Genomic DNA, 24959 nt, shown 5'->3' with positions numbered 1-24959 from the left:
TAATCCTCACTAGGCAGAAAAGCCCTAAGCTAACATGAAATGAACTTTTTATGAAATCTATGAATCTAGAAGAGAAGTAATTGAATTAGTGTTGGCATCAGACTAAAACACACTTAGATTGGAAAATTACCAAATTTAACCCAATGAAACTCCGTTATGGTTTAATGAAATGCAGTTGAAACGAGTTTTGAATTAATCTTTCTCCCTGATCAAGGAAAGAATACAATTATGGCAAACATAAAGCTCCATAACAATGATTAGAAAATTATTTTCTTCTGAAAACAAATTAGTTAGATCATTGCCACCTGAAACCCATGCTTGAAATCAGTTAGTAATGACAGACTTTCATTCTCCAGGAGGAGGTAGACTGCAGAAGAAACACCACCGTGTGGTGCCACTCACTCTGCGCCTCTTAGCTGAGGAAAATGTCACTCATGCAAATTCTTATTTACGAAATGTGTTTCAACTAGTAAAACTGAATTTCATTGCAAAAGTTCTAGTTGATTTCTCCCCTGAATTCTCCAATTTGGATATAGATTGATGGTCAGGTAGAATGATAGATGAAAATTAACCAGATGCAAAATCACTAATACTTAGAAAGATATTTCAGATCCATCAATTGAACAAAATTTCAAGCTACATAAGTTGGAATAAACCTTTTTCTAAAAGTGGATGACCTCTGAAGGTCAAAAGCTATAGGTCAAATATGTGCCCTATGTGTCCTTGCATTTGAAACTTGGTCCCACTGTGTCAGGGTTCAGATGTAACAGGGAAATTTTAAGAGCTGAGGCGAGGCCTGTTGGGAAATAGTTAGGTAAGCAGGCATTCCACCACTGAGCTACACTGCAAGTCCAAAAGTTATAAACCATTGCTCTATGTACGTTTATCATTATGAGAGGAGAATTTCCTCTGAACAAACATATATATTATTCATATGTACCAATTGTCATTTGTTTCTCTTGGGTTGAAAACCATTATCTTTAACTAATATGAATCCCTGTAGATATTTTTCACAGTAAAAAATTGAGGAAATATTAGGACTGAAGAGTTGGCTCAGCGAGAAGAGTACTGATTGCTTTTGCAGAGGACAGGTGTTAAGATTCCCAGCACCCTATCAACTACCTAACTCCAGTTCCAGGGGAGCCGATGCCCTCTTCTGACCTCCAGGGGCATTGCATGACAGGGGTGCGCTTACACACATGCAGGTAATACACTCATATACATAAAATAAAAATAGTAAATAAAATATTTTAAAATAGCAAGTTTCAGAATAGAAAAATGAGTCAAGTTTTCTAAAATATTTCTGTATGTCTACGTTTGTACTTTACTAACATAAGCAATAAATATGAAAATGAACTTATATTTGGTCTTTCATTTCCCTTTTTATGCTTTTCTGCATTTATTCATTGTTATTTTTAGTTATTGTTATTAAATGTTTCTCTTTTTCCAGGCTCAGCAGGATATATGGATATATTCCTTTCCAGCCTAATATATTTTAAATGAACCTGGGACTCTCGATACTTGGTTACATGGTGCTAGGGAATGTCTTACATATCAGTGCAAATTTGTTGGTCAAAATAAATAAATAAAACTGTACTATCCAATTTCAAAAATGGTTAATCAACCTCTGTCCCACCTTCATAACCTCTCCTAGCAAATTCTCTATCCGTAAAGAAATTATTAGAAATCTCTTGGAAAATGAAATTAGGACTCACAGTTTTATTTCTTTACATTGAGGAAAGACTGTGAAAAGTAAATATATCAATGATTTAATTATCTCTTGGAAAAGCAGGAAAAGAAAGATTGCAAGATTCTGGGGAGGAGGTGCAGTGTTACAGGCTCCTGGGACCTTGTTCATGTGAACTTACAGCAATGGTGGTAGTGTGCACAAGACACATGCAAACTAAAACAGACAGAAACCAGCATAGAACTGAGGAAATAGGCAGGAGGTCACAACCTTTGGTGGGAACTATTGGTAGCTTATCACTGCTGGATGAAGGAGAGTCGATCTTCTTTAAGGGAGTGATGCTAGATAGGCTGAACAGGCTCCAGTGGATGAATTTTCATGAGTGACATCTGGGTCCACAAACTTGACTGGAAAGGCCTTAATAAATATGACAGAATGCATGAAATCATGTGGGTGGGCTATGGGGGGTACAGATGAGGAAGAGGGGCCTAAATAAGAATAAAATGTATAGTACGGAATCCACAAAAATTCAATACAAACATATTTTTTAAAAGAATTTTATTGGCCTCATGATTTTATTTTCAAATCATCTTGGGTAGCAAGCTCTTGCCTAGTTTTCAGACAATAATGTACTAGCATATCATTAAACTATTTGAAAATTAAGACTTTAATTTATATGATAAGATAATCATTTGCAATAATGGCAAGATTCCAGTGTCTAATACAGTTCTAAGCAATGTGTTCAGGATTCATAAATCAAAAAAATTAAATTCAAGCATTCCCCTGACTGTTGATTTATACTTTTTAATTTCTACAAGTTCATATTGTCCCTGATATATCTACTCTTTAAAAACTAGTCTCCACTGTTTAATTTTGCTTCCCTGAGGAATTTGGATTTTGCTGTCCAATGTTTTAATCATTCTCTTGACAATGTTTCTGTCTGTAAATTTTTCATCCTTTTATTGTACTTTATTGGCAATAATCATAATCCTGGGCATTCATGTAGTATAATTTCTCAACTGTTAAAAATGCTGAATAATGCCTTAAAATTCAACTGCACAACCTTAAATTTTAGAAGCATTATACATTTATTGTTTCAGTGCAAACTTGGCCTTCAGTGCATCATAACAATTGTCCTATAACACTAACATCCTGCCAGGTGCTGTCAATCATCACTTCTTCAGCCTATTCCATGGCCCATAGCAGCCATTCTAAACTATTCCCACTTCTGCCTTATCTCCAATAACATAGACTTTTACAGTATGAGGAAAAATCTAACAAAAGAATAGAAAACAGACTTTAAGTGTCCCTCTCACTTCACATGCCATTTATCTGTGTACATATTCATCAGACAGCTGTAACTCTTGTCAAAAGTGTTTTCATAGTTAGGGTAAATTTCATTTTTTAATATTCCCATACCACATGGTCATCTCTAAACACATGCACCATTAAATGAACTCAGTAGATCATGTGAGTGTGTGTGAGTGTGTTTTGTGTGTGCGTATGTGTGTATACAAGAATAATAAAAGAGATCACAAAATCGAGAATAAGTAGGGGGAATGGGAAAATTTAAAGGGAGAAAAGTGAGGGCCAGAAGTTATATAAACATAGTACTCATACAGTTATATAAAGAGTACTCATACAGTTATATAAACATAATACCGTCATATAAACATAGTACTCAACTATGAATTTCCCAAAGAGTAAAATGTTAATTTACAGTTCAATCTCTCTCGGGGCTGGATAGATGGCTCAGTAGTTAAGAACACTGGTTGTTCTTGCAGAAGACCTGGGTTCAAATCACAGCATCCACATGGCAACTAACAACTGTCCATAACTCCAGTTCCAGGAGATCCGATGGCCTCTTCTGCCCTCCACAAGCATTGCACGACATGAGTGCACTTACCTACATGCAGGCAATACACACATACACTTAAAATAAAAATAATAAAATTAAAAAATAATAAATAAAATATTTTCTAAAAATTTAAAACTGTCCTTCAACCCAACATATTTTTCTTGGTTTTATCTCCTCTCCTTCCTTGCCAAAGTCTTTGTAAGAACTTTTCTAAACTCCATGTTTTCACTTCCTTATCTTGCATTTACCCCCAAAACTCTGTAATCTAGTGTCTTAGGAATGTTCCCTTAATGCTATTATTTCCATAACCAGTTTTCTGGCCTATCACGTCTAACAGTGGTTCATAAGACCTTCCTCTTCCTGGAGTGGTGCAGTCGCCTCCAGGGAGAAGGAAGGGACGCTAAAGAGAGAGGCCAAGGAAAATCTCAGTGAACACACCCTACCATTAACAAGCAGGTCTGTGTAATGAAGTCTTCCTAAAAATCCAAAAGATTTAGAAAGAATCCAGATAGTTGAATCATGAACCATGAGGATATCTCTAAAAAGTAGTATGTGGGAACAGGGCTTGGAAGCCCAGCATCTCTTACTAATACCCTGCTCTATACAGTTCCCTAACTGTATCCTTTCAAGTATCCTTTGAAATAAACTGGTAAATGTGTTCTTCTGAATATTTTATACCACTCAAGTAAATTAATTGACCTGTAGAGAGATAAGAGAGACCCCCAATTTATAGTCAGTTGGTCAGAAGTTTGGGAGACCCCTGCTGGTGACCGGGTCTGAAGTGTCAGTGAGGTGTCCTGGGAGTAAACCATCAATCACTGGGGTCTGAAGCTCTCTCCAGATAGATCGCTTCAGAAGTGAATTAAATTAGAAGTCAGACAGTGTCTAAGCAGAATCACTTGCTTGCTGGCATAGAGACATCCCAACAAATTTTGAGGTCAGACAAATTTTCTGTTTTGATGGTAGTGTGAGGACAGAGGGAAGCAAGCCACTTTGTTTCCCCTGTCTACACACAAGTTTTGTCCTCTTTGGGACTATGATGCTATTCTTCCCTCATGTGGTCTCCTCTCAATCTGCTCATTTCTTAAAATTCTGTTTCCCAGGATCAACCTCATCTACTCCCACTCTCCAATTACCATCTGCTGCTCAGAGCTGTCAAATATGAATCCTACCCCTGACGTTTCTTCTTTCTTTTTCACCTAGTTATTTAATTCTATTGAATGTCTTTCTATAGCTTGAATGTTCTATGTTCACAACACTCCCAAATATAAATATCCAGCCCTCCCTGTTCCCTAAGAGCCTGTTTCCGTCATGGCCCCAAGTTCTATACATTGGTCAATGCCAGAGATCTGACATCCTGACTACTGCACTTCAAAAGTTTGACCCGCTTTACTTTCAATATTTCAGACTTTTATTCATTCATCCATTTCCATCAATATTGTTTCAGATGAAGCTGTCAGTTGCTCATTTCTGTCATGGATTAAATAAATTTCTAACGGCTATCCCTAAATATCACCACCATAATCAGAATTACACTATGAAATTCAAATCTGAGTATGTCAATCACCTTATTAAACCTCTCAGAGTTTGGGATATAGTCCAAGCTCTTTATCTTGGTTTTAAATTCCATCATGACCTTGGCTCTGTTTTCTTCTTCATCGTTCCTAGTTCCGCATTTCATGTTCCAGTCATGCTAAATTGCTGGATGTTCTCTATAAGTTTAATTTGGGGGCAACATCTGCATTCTTATTTTTTGTGTGTAGAATGTGATTCCTGCACTCATGCTTCTGAGATGCAGGTTAGATGTCAACACCCCTATAAGGCATTTCTGACTCATCTATAACTCTCTGCTTACAGAAACAAACACCTATCATAGGTATCACTATCCTAGCCTTTAAGGCCATTGCCTGTTAATTTTCTTGTCATCCAAGCAAGTGTATGGTACTTTCAAGGAGATTCAATGTCTTTGTAATTGTTTTTCTAAAGCTAACTCTAGTGACAGACTTTTTGTATATGACCTGTCAATAGTAGTCTAGTGGTTATTTTTGGCCTCCTGGCCAGAAAGTAATAAAATATTAGAAAAAAGACTTGTAAATTAAGCAGGACAGAACACCTGAATAGTGGAATTATAATGGAATTAGAATAAATAAAGTACTATTATAAAATACATTGCCCATGTTTGGTGAAAGGTTTTGCTGTGAGTCAACAGGAGTGTTACCACTTGTCACCACTATTATGTATCAAATGAGCAATGTCAGTGGTCCCTTCTCCCTCTTCTCTCAAAGGTTTCATAAAAATGAGAGAAGTAACTCATTTTCCTCATTTTCCCTGTTTTTATTAAATCAGATGGAGGAGATAGCTTTGATATATTCTGTCTACATTTGATTTGGAAAATAAGTCTAGAGCAGTGATTCACAACTAGAGTCAGTATGACACCAATCTGACTGGTGGAGAGATGTTTCAGAATTATCTCTAAAATAACTTCAAAAGGAGACACGGCTCCAATCCATTATCACAGAGCACCTCTACCGTAGAGAGACAATGTCATGAAGAAAGATAATCAAATTTCCAACACAAATATTCACCCATGCCAGGTGCTGCAGAATCACTGATTTAAAGTAGCATCATGTATTTATGCTCAGTAGCATGTAAACATTTAATTATAGAATCATGGATATGTTAGCTAATCTACTTTTAATGGATTTTACTTAGGAAATTAAGAATTTCAAAGAAAATATATGATAAATATATTCAGAAAATCTTCAGAGTTTGTTGTAGGAATCTATACTAGAGTTAACTAAAATAATGAAACATACATATAATAAAGTACTTACTGTGAGCTAATCACTGTTTTGAAAGGTTCTCATACATTAACACATTTAATCTCCTGAGCATCAATATGAGCTAATATCTGCCTTTAACTCCTTTGTACGTACAGAAACATTACCCAACAATGCAAACCTAGTAAGTGGCAGAATCACATTTTAAATGAGGAGACCTAATGTCAGCATCTCTATCTTAACCAGTATTCAATTGTTTGCCTAATGTGCCCTGTTTTTTATATTGAGAAACTAAATCCAAGAAAGCTTAAACAAATTCTCCAAGAACTTTAATATCTTGGTGTTGCCTATTTTATGTAATCATATCATTGTGCTTATTTTATTGATAAATATCACCAGCTCCAAAAACTGTTGCTAGTTACTTTGGAGGCCTTTTACAGAGAATTAAAATAATAGACATACCATTAATCTTGGATAGTTTATTCAACCTTCTATGTAGTATGTAATATAACAATATAGATGGATATCTTAAGCTCTGTCCAAAATTATCCAGATAAAAATGTCAGGATTTTGTGATAATTCAGTTTGTTTGTACAACTAACCAAACTTGATAGCCTTCTTTTCATATAGCAGAGAGAAAGATAACTATTCTCTATAAAATATTGTTATAACTGAATTCCAATAAAAAATCTATGCCCAGTGCCTCCATATTAGCTAGACTTCTGCCCTTTGTTGAATTAGTTCAGCTACATGGAGAGGTCATTTGATAAGGTGGAAATGTCAATGGCTTGAACATTCAGTCATTTCATTTATTAGTAAACTCAGACATGGCTAAAATATTTTATTTTGTTGAGCCTTGGTTTCATTACTGGTGAAATATATGAAGCACCTGGAGTTGCATTAGAAGTCTGAACAAAGTTCTGACCCTATTCCACTATCATGTAAGGTCAACAGGGGAGTCATCAATTGGTCTGTCACCATATAATATCCACAGCATAGCCAAATTCCCCATCAGGCCAAAGATGTAATCCAACTTCCAAAACAGAAATTAAAATATTGAGCAAGATAAAGCTAATAGCAAAGCTTCTAAACACATAAACTGTACTAGGATTATGGTCCATTCATAAAAAGATGGAGCTAGAGGTAGAAATCCATTGGACAGGACGAAGTCATTCTACACAAGTCCTCTCAATGCCCGGGAAAAGTCTTCACCGAGAAAGTAGAACTAGCGTGTTTCTGTTGGAAGCTCTGCAAGACCCAGGCATGTGCAGCCCCAGTGAGTTCCTTCACCTTTATTGGTTTTCAGGTTGATGACTGGCAGTTGTCCAATCTGTATTCTGCACAGCTTTAACTGCCACTTAAACCTAGTTCAATCCATATCTAGCTCTACTTGACTCATTTCAAAGCTCCCCATTCATTTCCACTCCGATATCTTCTTTGCTGTACACAATTGCTGCACTCTCAGTGCTGCACTCCCAGTGTGCCTGACCTGACTATATTCTATGTCCACAAAACATTTAAACTCATTTGAGTATCTGTAGATAAGAAGGGGGTGAAAATGAACATGGTTGAAACATAAAGATATTGTCATTGTGAACATATGTTAAAATTCTGAGGTCCCTTAGCAACAAAATAGGAAATTTACATATGCATTGGTACATTTGTGTGTCTCTTACTTTTTCTTTTTGAGAGTAATGTGGCTCAGCTGGTAATTGTGGTGGGGTGATTGATTGTGACTTGTCTGTGGTTCTTAGGGACCTCCTTGAAAATGAAATCGACCATCTTTGAGTGATAATGTCAGTAAGATAGAATGTGTCACTGGATAATGGTCTCCTGCTGCGACATAAATGCCATGGCAGGCCAGAGGTATTTATGGGGAAAATGCTCATACTAACCTAAGCATTTTATGTTCAAGGCAAAGAAATTGAATTGGTAAGCTGCTAATACTGTAGCTTCTGCTGGATGTAGATTGAATGAAATCATATAATAGATGCCTAAGGCAGACTATGATCAACCAAGAATGTGTTGGCTTAAGATCTTCAGTTCTTATGCATTTAAGCAAAATATAAGGATTTCTTTCTCAGGAACAAAATACTTGCCTAAATATAATTTTAAACACTTAGCCAAATGCTCTTATATTATATTAAGAACAGCTGAAATCAATGTACTTTTATATCTAGACAAAGTTGTATAGATAATAATAAGGCATTTCCAATCTCTATTGGTAAACTAAATCTTGATATTTAAACTAGCTCCATAAAACACTGTAACCTCTTAAGAAATTAATTTTATTAGCATCACTGTGTCTTAAGAGAAAACACATATTTTGAACATTTAATAGAAACTTCCTAATTATGATTTTTAAGAGGATTTTTTCCAAATAAAAAAAATCTGCTTAAAGGCATATGTGATAGATATTGGGTGATATAGTGGCGCTATCCAATTTTCTTTCCCTGAACCTGGAAAAAAATCCACATCATACTATTAGTTTTGTATTATATTACAACTTTCTAAGATTGGATTTGCTCTGTAGGGAAAGCAGTAAAATGAAATATAGATCCATAACAGAGAATATATTGGCCAATGAGAAGTAATGTGTGAGTCTAGGTAACACATTTCCTTTGAATACCCTAGGAGAAGAAATTGCCCTGGAATGTGCTGATAGAGTAGCCCATTCCGAGTCTTGCTGGTGGCAATCATTAAAGAAGAAATTGATATAATTTGTAACCAAAAATATATAGCTATATAAAAAACTATTTTGTGAACTGTCAGAAATAGGTTAGTGGAAGTTAAAAGTAATGTTATCTATAACAGATACCTAGACCACTGAGATGCTAGATTTTAAAACATCAACATTTCCAGCCTAGAAAATCAAGGTAGTTTAGGCATCTACCTTAACCAACATGGTTTGAGAGGGTTACATATGGGCTGGGAGAATGAAGATTTCTTAGGGAATTTCTTTTTGATTTTGCTTTGTAAAGGCTACTCTGTATATAAGTGTATTGATAGCTGAAACTTTGTGCATTCAAAATTCATATGGAAAGTATTTTTAAACCTGTCTCAATCTGGCTGCTGCTGAAGATTTCGTTAGTGTTTTAGATACTGATGCTTTTTAACTAATGAGAAATATGCAGGAAGAGAAATTCTCACATAATCAAGAACTATGGAGTGAATGAGATATTAACTTAGACTACGATTGTTCAAATCTCATTTATTGATCTACTTACCAGCTTACTGCAAAACTAATTTAACATAGTCATCTAAAAATATAAAAATCCTATGCATTGTTCAGGCCAAAAGCCCCCAAAGTCTGTTAACGCATTGCATTGCCTGTTTTAGAGACTCAGCTAAAGTCACTTATGTTATGAGTGGTTGGTGGAACCCCAGCCTCAGCTGCCCATTTTGTTGTCTTTGTCTTTACCGGTTACTGAAGATTTAATCATCTGTCCCCAACAGTATCACAACCCATACACAGACATGCATACTCCTTATTATCTGGTTGGTTATTACTTTCTTCTCAAGAAGGGCAATTGACATAAGAAAATGTACATAGAGCCTTTACCAAAATGGTATTATTGATACAGACTCACTGCCTGACGCATATAGATGCCATTAGAATGGCACCACGGCTTTGTAGAAAGCAGTAGCTTTATTGCTTGGACATCCAGCAAGGAAGACAGGAAGGAAATCTGAAGTCAGTTTGTCCAGTCTATAAGTACTGAGGGAAATTTCAGGATGGGAGAATGGGAAAGGGGCTTGTTGAGTGAGATAAGAGGCATATATGTCTTTAGGGGAGGGTTATATTCCACATGGGGGATTCTGAGAATGTGATTGCAAGTGAACGACCAGAATTTTCTGTGCATAGCCATTCTTTTAACAGCAGACTCCAAACCAAAGGAATCACTAATGAAAGTACCTGGAAGAGTTTTCCTGAATCCAATTCAAAGACTTTGTGCTCACTGGTTTACAAGCCTCAGACAACTTCAATAGTCCATCCAGCATTGTGGTGGGGAGGCCTTAGTGGTGCAGGGGAACCAACATAAATTCTACTTGTCCCAATATAAATATATAGGTAGATACATAGATAGATAGATAGATGATAGATAGATAGAAGATAGATACATTTATAGATAGATAGATGATAGATAGATAGATAGATAGATAGATAGATAGATGATAGATAGATGATAGATAGATAGATAGAAGATAGATAGATAGATAGATAATAAAGAGATGATAGGCAGACAGATGATGATAGATAGATGGATGATAGATAAATAGATAGATGATAGAAAAATACATGGATAGATAGATAGATGATAAATAGACAGATGATGATAGATGATTGATAGATGATACATAGATAGATAGATAGACAGATAGATAAATGATAGGTAGATAGATAGATAGATAGATAGATAGATAGATAGATAGGAGAGAGAGAGAGAGAGAGAGAGAGAGATCCTTCTTCAAAAGCTTCGAAGAGCATCCCACTGCATCTTTTGAGGCAGAATCTCGCTACATAGCCCAGGCAGTCCTCAAACTCACAGTCCTGCTTCAGCTTCCTGAATACCAGGAATACAAGTATGCATCTATTACAGGTAGAGAAGAATGAAACAACACAATATTTTAATCAAATCATATTAAACGAATTTTTTTCTCTTCTACTAATACTATTCAGATGTGTTTGGATCTGTAAATCCCATCTGAGTTGGGCTGTCACTCTCCACATGAGAAAGAGGCCACCATCATGTTTCATTCATTTCATCATTTATTGAACACCTACTACATGTCTGATACTGTTCTAGTTGCACGGGTGGTATTAGAGAGCAAAACAGATGAAAATCAACATGGTCAAGGTGGGAAAGTAATGGATGAAAGAAATATATAGACTAAGTTACTTAGAAGATGGTAACTAGTGATGAAAGATAACACAGTGAAGGGGATAAGGAGTTGTGTTTGCAAATATAAACAAGGCATTCAATGAATAGATGATTAGATAGATAGATAGATAGATAGATAGATAGATAGATGATTGATAGGTAGATAGATGATTAGATAGGTAGATAGATAGATAGATAGATAGATAGATAGATAGACAGATAGATAGATAGAAGATAGATAGATATAGATGATAGATAAAGTCCATGTTGGTAGGTTAACATTATGAAATACACAACCATGACCTTCTCAGAGTATAGGATGGGACTCCTATATGGAACTTCAGCCACCATTGCAGAAAAGCAGGCAGAAAGATAAGATTGGAAGAGCCAGGCTGGTTTGTGAACACAGGGAAGTGGAGGCTTCCTGGCCACTGGAGGCTTGTTCATGTGAGCCTGTGGCAGCGGTGGTGTTGAGCACAGGACCTATGTCAGCTCAATTAAACAAGGGCCCAAAGGGGAGGTGAGAAATAGGTGGTGGGCTGGCACTAGATTGAGAACTATTTGAGACTGATTGCTGCTGGGTGAGGGAGAATGTGACTTACACACTGGAGTACGACCACTGGATGGACTGACTAGACTCCAGGGGATGCATTTACACTGAAGGACATTTGGGTGCAAATACCTGAATGAATAGGACTCAGCATATATGGCAGAGTGCATAGGGTTCTGTGGGGGAATACATGGAGGCATGGATAGGGGAGGGGAGCTGGATTTGAGTGGGAAATGTTGTATGAACTTTAAAAAGCTCAATTAAGAAAGCATTTTTAAAAAGAAGGTATCATGAATTTGAGAGAGAGTAGGAGGAAACAGACAGGAAAGGTTGAAAGGGTGAGAGGAGGGTTAAATGATGCAAATACAGCAGTTACAATGACATTCTCAAAAAACCAAAACATGCAAACCCAATGTATTTTATAACGATGGCATCTTAAAGACAATAAAAAACTGCTGTGACCTAATATTTTAAAAAAATTTTAAATGTTATGTCAAATCATTGGTTCATAGTAGAAACAATAGACATGAAAATATTCCCATTTCTCTAGATATGCTCACTTACCTACAAACGTCACATCCTACCACTAATCTTTCATCTTTGAAGTGTTCTTGAATAATCATGTGAGCAGTTTAGTAAGGACTTTTTGTTTAATTTGCTCTAGTGAAATTTTACTATTCTTAAATATGAATGAGCAATTATTACAGGAAATAAAATGTCCAAATACATGAAAAGAATAATTATGATCTTTTTGACAATTACCTACCCACTTTCATAGTACTGAGTTGTGATGTCATGTTTCAGAATATTCACACAATATCAAAAGCTTAGCTAATAACATCATCTCATTCATTAGGTTTCTGAAATAACATGGCCTGTCAATACTCCCCAGTTGTAGGGACCAGCACAGCTTGCTGGCTGCTCCAAATTATTAATCACATTTAAAATGCTACTCTAAAAGTGTAAATAGACATAAAGAATAAGATGTTGCTTAAGTGTACTGATAAGCACTAAGGTCAGAGTCTTATACAGCACCAACTTTCCTAAAGGTGGAATAGTGGCTTATTTCAATCATTTGATTTGAACTTTTTAGGAACAGCTACTGCCTTCATGCTGAAGATGGTGCTTCACAGGTCATTGCTTTAGGTCAGACTTTTCCTGTGTCTCTAGATATTTGAATGTAAAATCTCTAGTCATAAATTACTAATGTTTCCAAATTTGTTCATTTTATCTTACATTTTTCTTTTGTTCATAAGCTATTGGGGACAATCAGTGATAATAGACGTTTAGGGACTGAAGACAGAACTGGTAAGGAAATAAGCCAACAACAAGAACAACAAGAAAAAGGAGGGTAAATAAATAATAGAAAGAGGCATGAATAGCCAGACAATAGATCTCAGCGTCAATCTCCAAACTTTGGCAAGACAAGGTGGAAGACAGGAAAAATTAAGGGAAGGGAGAAAGGAATCTGACTGCAGTCTCTCTTAGACTGATGGTGAAGAATTTCAATACAATAAACAAAATTCACTGTAAATGTTACCTACATAGAAACAATATTCTTTTTTAATAGCAATATATCCGATAAGGAAGTCAAAGCAGTAATAGCCAATAAGACCTAAGCATATATTACCTTGGGTTTTAACCTTACTTTCAAGCTATAAGCTTGTAACTTTCTGAGACTCTTACAAATAGTATTACAAACATTGTTTACTGTCAAAACAAATTCTTCAACTTCATTCTTCCTCATACAGATTCTCCATTTAACCCTTGATGTTTTTTTATCAGTCTGTAATCTTGTATAATACTCCTTAGAAAATATTCAGTTACTGAAAATATTTTTAAGGAGATTCTTAGAAACCCAAACATTGTAAATTCAGAATCCACCGAAGTCAAACATAGGACTATTGCTGAAATGTTTAAATCCACCTCTCTCAAGAACAGCCCTCACCCAGGAACTGCTCTTTTCATGAGACCTCCCTTCCAGTGTCCACGTTTAAATCAATTTAATTTAAAAAGAAAAACTATTTTTAATACCTCCTCTTCTTCCCTCTAATTCATTCTGATGTTTTTGTTCTATTTTGTTTTTGCTTTAGTTTTGTCTCAATGAACCCGCGGTCACCTGCTGGGTGGGGGGTTGAGGGGGGGTCTATGGATGAACACCCCAGGCTGCTTCTGGCTGCAGTACATGGCTGCTTCTCCCATTTCTGCTGCCACTGAACAACTCTCCTGGGTATTACTGATCCTTATTTTTTAAGCATGTGTATGCTGTCAACAAGAGTGTTCTAAAACTGCACCGAACGATTCATATTAGTTTTACTTCTCTGGATGTTCTCTAATAAGATAAGCATGGGACAAATATGAAAATTATGGCATTGTGTAAGAAGTGATTTCAAATGTCAAAAATGATTATTCAACAACTATTTTCTGACTTGTGTTTTATGGAAAGATGGATTTTCAGGATGCACTACACTAAATGTTCTTGGCATCTACTGTCAGAGTACTAAATGTGCAATAGCTTTTGTTTGTTTTTGGTTTTGTGTGATAGAGAACAATTTAACATCAGTAAAATCATTACCTTAGAAGTGAAAATGACTCAGCAGTTAAGAGAGCATACTGCTCTTCCAGAGGACCCCATCCTGGTTGGCAGCACCAATGTCGGGTGACCCACAACTACCTGTAGCTCCACCTCCAGGGGATCTGACAGCCTCTTCAGTCCTCAGGCACCTGCACACACATGGCACACACTCACACAGGCACACACACAGACATACACATAAATTTTAATAAAAATAAAAATAACAAAAAATATTGCCTAATGTTTAATAAACTTTTATACCAATTGTCATTTTAGGTTCTTTGTGTTTTATTTTCTTTTTTAAAAATTTATCTTCATTTTCAATGATGTGTATGTGTGTGGGTGTGTGTCTGTGTGGGTGTGTATAAGTGAATGCAGTAATGTAGGCTCCCACAGAGGCCAGAAGAGGATATTGGATTTACTGGAGCTGGAGTTACAGGCAGTTGTGAGTTGCCCAGTGTCAGTGTTAAGATCAAACTCAGGTCTTTGGAAGAGAAGGAAACACTCTTAATCCCTGAGCCATTTGTCTCCAACCCTTTGCTTTATTTTCTTGAGGTACAGATATTTGATATATGGTATGACTCTTATGAAAACATTACTTAAAAAGAGTTAATCAATCTAACAATACCTCAATACTTGTGCCTGTAAACCTGATCTTTTCCATGATAAAGATTTTCTGTTAGTTGCACCTTGTGGGTTTCTACACTTAAACTGCAGATTCTAACACTTTCGCTAAAGTCAAGCTGTTTCCATCTGTTTAGGCTACACACTGCATCACTTAGTAGTATAAAAAGAGCAGTTTTCTTACACTCCTGGGACAAAAAAAAAATCACACAGAATTCATAAGAAATTCAACACACAAAAACTTATTTCCTGTGTAAGTCACAGCAATACCATACCATGAAAATTATTTTTTTTTCATGGTATTGATCATAAAGAAGTCAAGTAAGCAAACCCTTCAGGGCTGGGGACCTCATCACTTTACTTGAGTGAGACACAGACAGTCACTGTAAGTGGAGTTGATTACACTGGCATTGTTTCTCTGAGCATCAGAATGACCCTGTCTGCAACTTTGCACCATGTCCTAAGCTGAAGCAGACCCGGAAGTGTCTAAGCACCCGGATGTCCAGAATAGCACTGTGGTTCTAGGAACAACTCAACTGTCACCTCTCTGGGATACTTCTTTTCCCAGGTAGCCACCTGTTGGGTGTGATGGCAGTCAGTTACTGACAGCCTTCCAGTGCCACTGGCTTCCCACTCCAAAGGTTATGGATCTAGCAGGAATCTCAACATCGTGCTCATTCCTCCAACACCTCTTGGATTTGTCATCTGTGAAGTTGGGTCATTCCAAGAGCAGCTTCTACAAGAATTGTGCAGCCATGAAAACATGACTCTGTGCAGTTCCGTATGCACAGCATTCCAGGTGACTGCTATCTGCTGAGTTGCAGGAGCTCAAGCTCATTAAAATTCTGAAGAATCACTCACTGGCAAAGTGTTGTATTTAACTCCTTCATAAATGTTTTTCGAAATGCAATATTGTGGTAAGGTAATCTTTATAAAGCAACAAAATGAGTTCTTTGGAAGTCAAGGCAAAATGGAAAGTGGATGACATTTTTGCTGGGCAAAATTTTATTCTCACTTGCCCTACCTTTATCTTATCCCTATTCTAGAATGATCTGCCATTATCCCTGAGTCCTGATCAGACAGAAGTAATGCATGAACCAACCAACACTGAAATTGTGGGTTTATGAGTTGATAGTGGAATCAGTTCTTTCTGCCTTTATGTGATATTCAGGTCACCAGGCTTGTGTGGTAAGCACCTTTATCTACTGAACCATCTTGTGTGTGTGTGTGTGTGTGTGTGTGTGTGTGTGTGTGTGAAGTAAATAAGTTAAGTAAGCTTCTAGACCAGACCATTTTATTAGAAATTGAGAGAGAAAAAAACCCCAGCAGGGCACCTAGGCAAGCTGTAACTTTCAGGAGCTGCTAGAAGGAAGAAAGTGGGTACAAGAGAGGAAATCCAATCACACCTTCTGAGTTAGGATCCAAATAAGCAGCAGTGAAGGTCTTCACATAGCTGAATGAGGGACAGGGTGTGGGGAAGAAATTCCCTCAGAGAGAGATCACCTCCGACTGCCAAGGCAAGCAGGCTTAGGGTTTTAGATGGTATCTGAAGACAGAAAAGCAGGTGGATTTAGCAGTGAAAATATGTAAATGAGTGCACTGGGCAGGTGGGAAGGGTGTGAAGAGAGGGCAGTGAGCCTGCCCAGTGTGTCAGGTGGAGCGGGTTTAGGGTTTTGGCCAGTACTTCAAAACTCCAAAGAAGGGAAGGGTGAGACCTAAGGTGTTTGTTGTTGCTGTTAGAACTCAGAAAACTGGGCAGGCTTCACACTACAGGTCTGTAAGCAGCTGCCACAGCTCTTATTTATGTGGCTTTTCAAATGCCTTTGCAGTCAATAAATGTTTTTACCTCAAACTAAAAAGAGAGAAGGAAAAGGACAGAAAGAAGGAATTGATAAGGAACAAGAAGGGAGGGGGTCACATCTATGCAGTATGGGGAGCTCCGGCCATGAAAAGCATTGATTTGTGCTGTTTATTTATTTATTTTTTTGCCTGTAGGCAATTTATTTAATCTCTAAGACTTTGATGTTCTTATCCAAGTACATATAATTTTAAATGCTTCTTCTAACTGTTCAGGAAAAAGGTTTTGTCATTTTCCCTTGGAAAAATCCCAGCCAGAAGTACATTTTGTTTAGGGAGGCAAATTTAATTTCCAAATAGAAGATATTTGATATTATTCCAATCATATACCAAAAAAGAGAATCTTGCATCTGCATTAGTAAGTGATTTGGACTGCTATAGCAATAATTAGCTGTAATATTATAGAAACATGGAGGGAGTCGAATTGTAGATGATGACTTGCAGTTTATTTCCAGTTATGGAAAAAGTAAATGACTGTAAGAAAATTAAAAACAATAAATGCTAGCATATTAATATATATGTATCTATTAGCGTTCCGACTGCACAGGAACACAAAACATCGTATGTATTTTAAGATTCAGAAATCTAGTTATAAGAAGCTACTTAATCAAAGGGGAAATATAATTTAACATCAAATAGATTATGTAAGAGAAATGAGCATGGTTCAAGGCTGATATTAAAGGCATCACTCAGAGGCACAGAGGAGAACGGAGAAAGGGAACATGTCATGAATCGCGATGAGATAGAAACAGAATCATGCTTAGACTCTTCATCCCTTTTCAACCCAACTTCAGAATATGAAATAAGTTTGTGTGGTTGCCTCCGTTACTATCCATCAACTCTTCAGTCTCACTTCATTGATGAGGAGCTTGACCATGGATTTTCTCATTGCAGTAAGAAAACACCTGACGGAAACAACACTCTGAGGATGTAGCCCATCATGGCAGAAAGCATGACCATGGGAGGGGTTGCAGATGCCTCAGGCAGTAGGCCTGGCTAGACAGGAAATAGAGAGAGCTCAGGCCAGAGTCAGAAGCAGATATGATCTTTAAGGTCCACCCTCAGTGACCCACTTCTACTAGCTAGACCACATGTTCCAAGGGACCCACAAACTCAGGAAGCTTCACCACTGGGAACAAGTGTTAAAACATATGAACCCTTAGGGCACAGTGAAATCATCCTATTTTGCCCCAGACCCCATAGGCTCATGACTACCCAATAATAATGCAAAATGCATTCAGTACAACTTTAATAATCTCCATAATCTTAACTGAAGTCCAAAGCTCAAAGTCATTTCTGTGATTCAAGAGAAAAATGAACTAAAGGCCCTTAAAAATTTTTTTAAAGTTACATAGGACCAATATGCCATAGCATAGTGTAAACATTCCCAATTCAAAAAGGAGTGGGATCATATCAAGAAAAGACTGGACCAAAGTAAAACTGAAAGCCAGCAAGATGAACAATAAACCCTGCAGTTCCATGTCCAGTGTCCGAAGCTTGCAGTGACATCATCTGACTCCAACAGGTTTGGGCAACATGACTTCCTTACACCATGAGAACATCAATGGCGTGTCTAAGGTTGGGCACTCACACTGCAGACATCTTCTTCCACCCTTTGGGGGAGTGTTCTTATTTTTCAAATCTTGAGAATGTTCGAGAAATATTCCCATCAGCTATAAAAAAATACACTCAGGTCGGTGATTTGGATTAATACAGTAAAATCATATTTCAATACAGTCTAATTGTTTAGGGCCTTCGGCATGGAGAATTGTGAAGAAAAGGCTTGGTGGGGTGTAGGGAAGATTTGTGCTATCTGTGCTATGTGTCTTTCAAAACTGTAGGAGAAGAAACCAAAGACTTGGACACAAAATAAATAATGAAGCACATCAACCAACACTCTGGACAGTTTCCTAGGGTAGCTATCTCAGCATGAGTTAGTGGGCCCGAGACACCCCTATATATTAGTCATCTATGGCTACACAGCAATTGCTCCAAAGCTTAGTGACTTAAAATACTGACTTCCAAATATATCACTGTACCACACTGGTGAGCCCACCAGTTTCCATTGAATAATTCCATATGCATGGACACACAGATGGCCCTGGTTAAACTCGATGGGTTACAAAACAAAACAAAAAGGTATGAACAGAGAAAAGAGAGCTGTAGGGAGGGAGGGTTTTAGAGGGGTAAGAGGAAGAAAAACATGTGGGCCTGAAAGTTTCAAATGGATTATATACAATTCTGAAATGGTCAAATAAATTTATAAATAGAAAAGGAGAAAAGTTCTTGAAAATCCATTTTTGTCAAGAAAGACATACTCAGAATCCTCCAAATGACCCAAATATTTTGTTCATACGCTCACATGCAGACTATGTGGCTCTCCATGGCACAATCATTGTGAAAAGAATAGCATGTAGAATCTAAGAATTGTTTGTTCTGGTTTATTTTATTGGTTTGTTTCTGAAATGCAGTCTAGTGTACCCAAGCCTGGACTGGAACTAATGATATAGTTCAGGATGACCTTGAACTACTGATCCTCTTCCTCTGCCTCCTGAGACCTGGGATCACAGGCCACGGTGCCACCACTTCTGGTGTGTGTAGTGCTACAGATCAAACTCAGACCTTCCTGCTTGCTTTCCAAGCACTATACCAACTGAATTGCATCTGAGGGTTACAAGTACAATTGGATTCATTAGCTATTATCAATGTCTGCTAAAGAAAAATGAATATACAAACATGACATAGACAAGCAAGGAGGCCAGTCTTATTGGCATGAAGATGTCTTTTTGTACTTCAAACAAATGCTGTCTAAATAATCACCAGGTTTGCCCACATCCTCAGGAAGCAATGAGGTGACGATGTCATCTGCTACTAGTAGACGTCTTTCACTCAGACACTCCATAGAACGTATTTTTTAACTTAGCAATTTTTCTGATTACTTCCAGTTTAAACTTTGCCATACCTCATGAGATTAGCAAGCTTTTTCTTGAAGGAAGAAAATTAACATGCTCACAGAGTAGGTTTGCCTCAGCTCGCAGAACTAAAAGGCAGCTGCTAAGTCCCCTGAAACAAAAGCAACAGCAGCAGGATGAGGGAGGAAAAGCACTTCAGACAGTGATATTCTGTTAACACCTTTCCTCTTAAACACAGAAACCCTAAGCATCAGAAGAGACAACCATGAAGGTAAGACTTGAAACCTGAGAGAGGTGAGATCTCAAATGGTTTTGCTTGAACTGCCTGTTAATACATACTTGACCCAGGCTAAAAGGAAAATATCAGGTTACCTTTACACAATTTCCCATGTTACTTGAGTTTTCATTGGAAGGAATGAGAAATACACAATGTGTAACCCCTTAAGATGGAGCAGTAAGTTTTGGGGGTAACATCCAGGTGCATAGGAGGCATCTATCTTATGAGGTATTTTATGTTTGACATGAGGTATTATATTTCCTAGTAATTTAACAGAAAAAAATAGAATATTGTGTACCCTTGATTAATGCCTCCTTTACTTTCCCTCCTTAATTTTTATTCCTTGGCTGAGAAAGTGTAAGACTCTTGAACGTATCAAATGCACATGAGTTTACAAACCAAGGTACATCCCAATAATCTCTCAGAGTAAAAGATTTGAGGGTCAGAAATGACATCTCTTAATATGGTCACATTTTGAGGAAGAAAATGTATCTGTAACAATTACACCAATGTGTTTGCCCAGTTCTTGCAGTAACTGGTAGCAGACAAATCATCTACGTTATAGAACACAGGTATAAAGTTCATTACTTCAAGTGTCTGATATATCTGAAAATAGACCAGAACCTGTGAAATTCACATTACATCCAGTTGAAACTCAAGTGGTAGACATACTAAAGTATTCTGAGACATTGTGTCCTACAAAATAGATTCAAAGACTGGGCTTTCTTAATTCAATACTAATAAATTGAAGAAAAATATCCATATTAGCACATCTACAAAGCAACCTCTCTATTTAAGGGTCAGGGATATAACAAAGGATAGAGAAAATACTAATCCATCTCTCAATTCTCACCAACAAAGCTTCCCCATGCAACAGATGACGGTAAACACAGAAGACCACAACTGGCCAAAATGCTTGCCTCTGGTTAGGACTCCTACATTGTTTGTTTTTTGAGAAAGAGGTTTTCTATGTAGTTAATCTGGGTTAGGACTCACTGTGAGCCCAGGCTAACCTCAAACAATCTTCCTGTCTCCCCCTCCTCAGTGTTGGCCTTACAGGAAGTTACCACCATACATGGCTTCTCTAACTATAGGAAGAAAGAAGCAAAATGTTTGAAAAATAATATAAAAAGTATAAATATTTTACTATTCTTTACATGTATACTAGGGTGAAAATATGAGTCTGTTCATAAGTCTACCAAAGCTATCTGTATTTTATTAATTCTAATATATATTTCATCTCAAAGATGTGCTTGGGGTTTGAAATTAGGTCCTAGACAACTATTTCAATTTTTCTACATGCACTATAAATGAGCATATTACCTCTATTTTCCCATAGGCTAAGTTATTTATACAGATATATTTTGTTAAGAAAAAAAGCAACTTACAATAGCCCAAACTGACTTGCTATTATCTTATTTTGAATGGTTTAAAATGTTTTACTTTGAAGCCAAGTAGTTGAGGATACACATCTTTGTATTTGTATTCTGCCATATTTCATGCATATGATACATAATTCATAACAATACTGTAAGGAATCATTAAAACTAGGCAGAGTGATGCATGCCTTTAATCCCAGTGCTTGGGAAACAGGGGAGAAGAATCATAAGCTTGAGGCTAGTCTGGACCACATAGCAAGAACTTAACTCATAGTTAAAAAATTTGTGATCCACAAGATGCTCAAAGAATTTGGGCTGACCTAAATAAATACATGTAATGTGTAATATATAACTGAGTTTGCAATTTGTGCCAGTCACTTATTTGTCCATAATAAATCACCTTGCCTTTAATATCTTAATACAAATATAAGTATTTCTTTTGTTCACAACTCTGCACTTTGACTAAGGATTACGGGGAAAGTTCATTGGCTTCAAGTTTCCTCAACTTGAATAGTTCACAGGCTGTGAGCAGTTTTACTGCTGTGGCTAGCATCATCTAATGTACATGTTGGCAAACTAGAAACTGCAAGCCAAAGCAGACCCTCACCTGCTTTTGATAAGAAAGGTTTTATTGAAACAAAGATTCACTTATTTGATTTTTGTATCAACTAAAATTTAATGGCCACTTTGGCACAATAAAATTGAGTACTGATGAGAGAGAACAGCTAAACACTCCACAGTGAAAATATTCATTCTCCATCTCACATATGTGCTTGTTTGTATAATTTCCAACCTTCAACATGTTTGCAGGTAGATGTTGACTGGTGATCTTGGCTAAAACTCACAATGTCCTTGGGCCTCTTAGCAACCTACTCCATTCCAAAGGCCAAAAATGTCAAAAATATTTGGGAGCTTTTATCTAACCCTTAAAAGACTTTAGGGTTACCTCTACAGAAGGTGGAATGTTAGCCAAAAGCACCCCAAAAAATAAATAAATCGGGGCTGGAGAGATAGCTCAGTGATTAAGAACACTGGCTGTCCTTGCAGAAGACCCGGTTTGAATCCCAGCACCCACATGACAGCTAACAACTGTCTGTAACTCCAGTTCCAGGGGACCCAACAGCCTCTCCTGACCTCCAAAAGCATTGCACGAAACAGGTGCACTTACCTACATGCAGACAATACATACATACATATAAAATGAAAAATAATAAATAAAATAATTAAAAATAAATCAAAGAACAACAAAGAGTACATGAAGTTATCAGAACAAAAGTGATGGGGAGATACGGGAGGAGTTGGAGGGGAGGGAGTGAGCATGGATTTGATCAAAACAGCTTATTTGCATAGATGAAATTCTCAATAAATTATTTATTAAAAAAAGATTCAAAAAAGAAGGGACACACATACCCCATCCCCAAGAAAGGAAAAAGGTTAACAATTTCAGATTGTGTTTAAAAATATCATAAACTCATGACAATATTTTAATGACATATATTCAAAATAAGTTATATAAATCACTTAGTCTTTGACTATTTATTGAGCTATTATGACATAGACTACATCTATGAGCAAAGTAGACATGGCCTATGTTTAAAGTAACCTTTGTCTTACCGTGGCTGAAGAATGAGTATAGAAATGAGCATGATAATCTTAGATAATAATTAACGTTAACACAGATTGGAAAGGTTAGAGTGTGGACTGCCTTTGGTTAAGGAGGACTTTGCCCCATTGATGACCTTTAAGCTGACAGGAAGTTTCCAGAGACGACTAGCAACTAGAAGGATAACAAATGTAAACATTAAAATCTTGAACTGTTTTAACAATGGACAAAAAGCAAGAGTGACTAGAGCAACCAAAAAGACAACCCATCTTTCAGACAGACGGGAATCTGACTATGATAGTTTTATATATTGTTCTTTATCTCATCCTGAGTCTAATAGAAAATAACCACAGCGCTATCTGGGAGTGATGTGCTCTGATCTCATTTTTAAAAATTATATTGACTGCTGAGGAGAAAGGATTATGGGCTTCGAGTGGGGCAGGTGAAGACGCATTAGGCTGTAAAGACAGTAGCCAAGTTAAAGTAAAAATACTAGTTGAACGTCAATCACTCTCAAGGCAAAATTTGGTGAGGGTACCAAGTGATGAAATGAAAATGAATATTCAATAAGAGCTTTTCAAGTGAGCCAGAAGGGTGACGTTCTCCACATGAAGAAGCAAGTAAGGTTGTGTAGTCACTTTTCTCCTACAATTCAGTTTCGCTTAGCTCTGGCTTCTCCTCATTTGGAGAGCAGATACTGAGCAGTTGAAGATCTGTTCTATAATCAGCTTCTCACAAGGAGGGATTACCTTCCCCAGCAGTCCACCTTCGCAAAGCCACAGTTGGTAGCAACCAGACTTCTTAGAATACTTCTTGCTGCACTGAGTTCCGACCCAGTCTGTTTGGTGTCAGGACTAACTTTGATTCTTACAAACAAGGCTGATCTCATGGTTGACTCAATATAAAATAGAAGAACTCTGGGGTCTAGTATTGAAAAATGGGTGTCTGCAGCATTTGTGACACTGTTCTTCTCAGTGGGATCATCAGGAACAAAAGGTGTCTTTCCTAGCATTTAAAGTCTACTAATAAAGTGGGCTGCTTAGGGTACATCTTGTGAAGCTAACCTCACACAGAACATGATGGAAAGGGAGCAATCAACATGGCTCCTTGGGTTTTATTACGGTCAAATAGTACCATTTCCGGAGATGGAGGAAGAACAGAAAGCATCAACAATGTCTGTAGGGAGAGAGAGAACAGTGAAGACGGTAAATTCCACTTCGACCCTGCCAAGTTTGAGTGAGTATTAGTTGCAAAGAGCAAGTAGAAAATACTACTGAATCACAGACACTCTCATGAAGTCCAAAAGAGCCAAGCAAATTTAATACCAGCCCCACTGTGCCACCAGCCATGAAATATACTCAGCAGACTGTATACAGAACCAGTTGCTGAAGTAGGGTCAAGCAGGGCAAGTAAGTCTATTTTGGACTGGAACCTATCTGATGTTCTGTTACCTAGGACGTTCTGCCAGATGGAGAGAAAGGCACATTTCGTTTGGAAAGTAGTCCCACCATTTTCTTTTGAAAGGAGTAGTCTTGAAATGGATGAAGGACTTCCTGAGGTTCACAGTTCCAGAAGTCCCTGTCCATCACAGTGAGTGGCACAATGACTTTGTTGGAGACCTTTTCCTTTCCTTCCTTGTTTTTCCATCCAGGCCCAGCCTATGGGATGGTGCTGCTGATATTCAGGGTGCTCCCTTGCCCCTTGGTTAATCTTCTAGAAAGGTCCTCAGACACATGCAGAGGAATGCTTTTTTAGTCACCTTGGTACTTTTTGATCCAATTAAGTTGACAGTAAAAATAGTCATTACAGAATAATTTAAAAATATAATATATGTTGGGCATGGTGATGGATGGCTTTAATCCCAGCACTCAGGAGGCAGAGGCAGGAGGAATTCTGTGAGCTCAAGGCCAGCATGATCTACATAGTAAAGTCCAGGTGGGCTGGGACTGTGGAGAATATATATATATATATATA

Source organism: Nannospalax galili, unplaced genomic scaffold, assembly GCF_000622305.1.
Source record: "Nannospalax galili isolate Female #2095 unplaced genomic scaffold, S.galili_v1.0 scaffold252, whole genome shotgun sequence".
Lineage (NCBI taxonomy): Eukaryota > Metazoa > Chordata > Mammalia > Rodentia > Spalacidae > Nannospalax > Nannospalax galili.
This window is presented reverse-complemented; position numbering follows the sequence as displayed.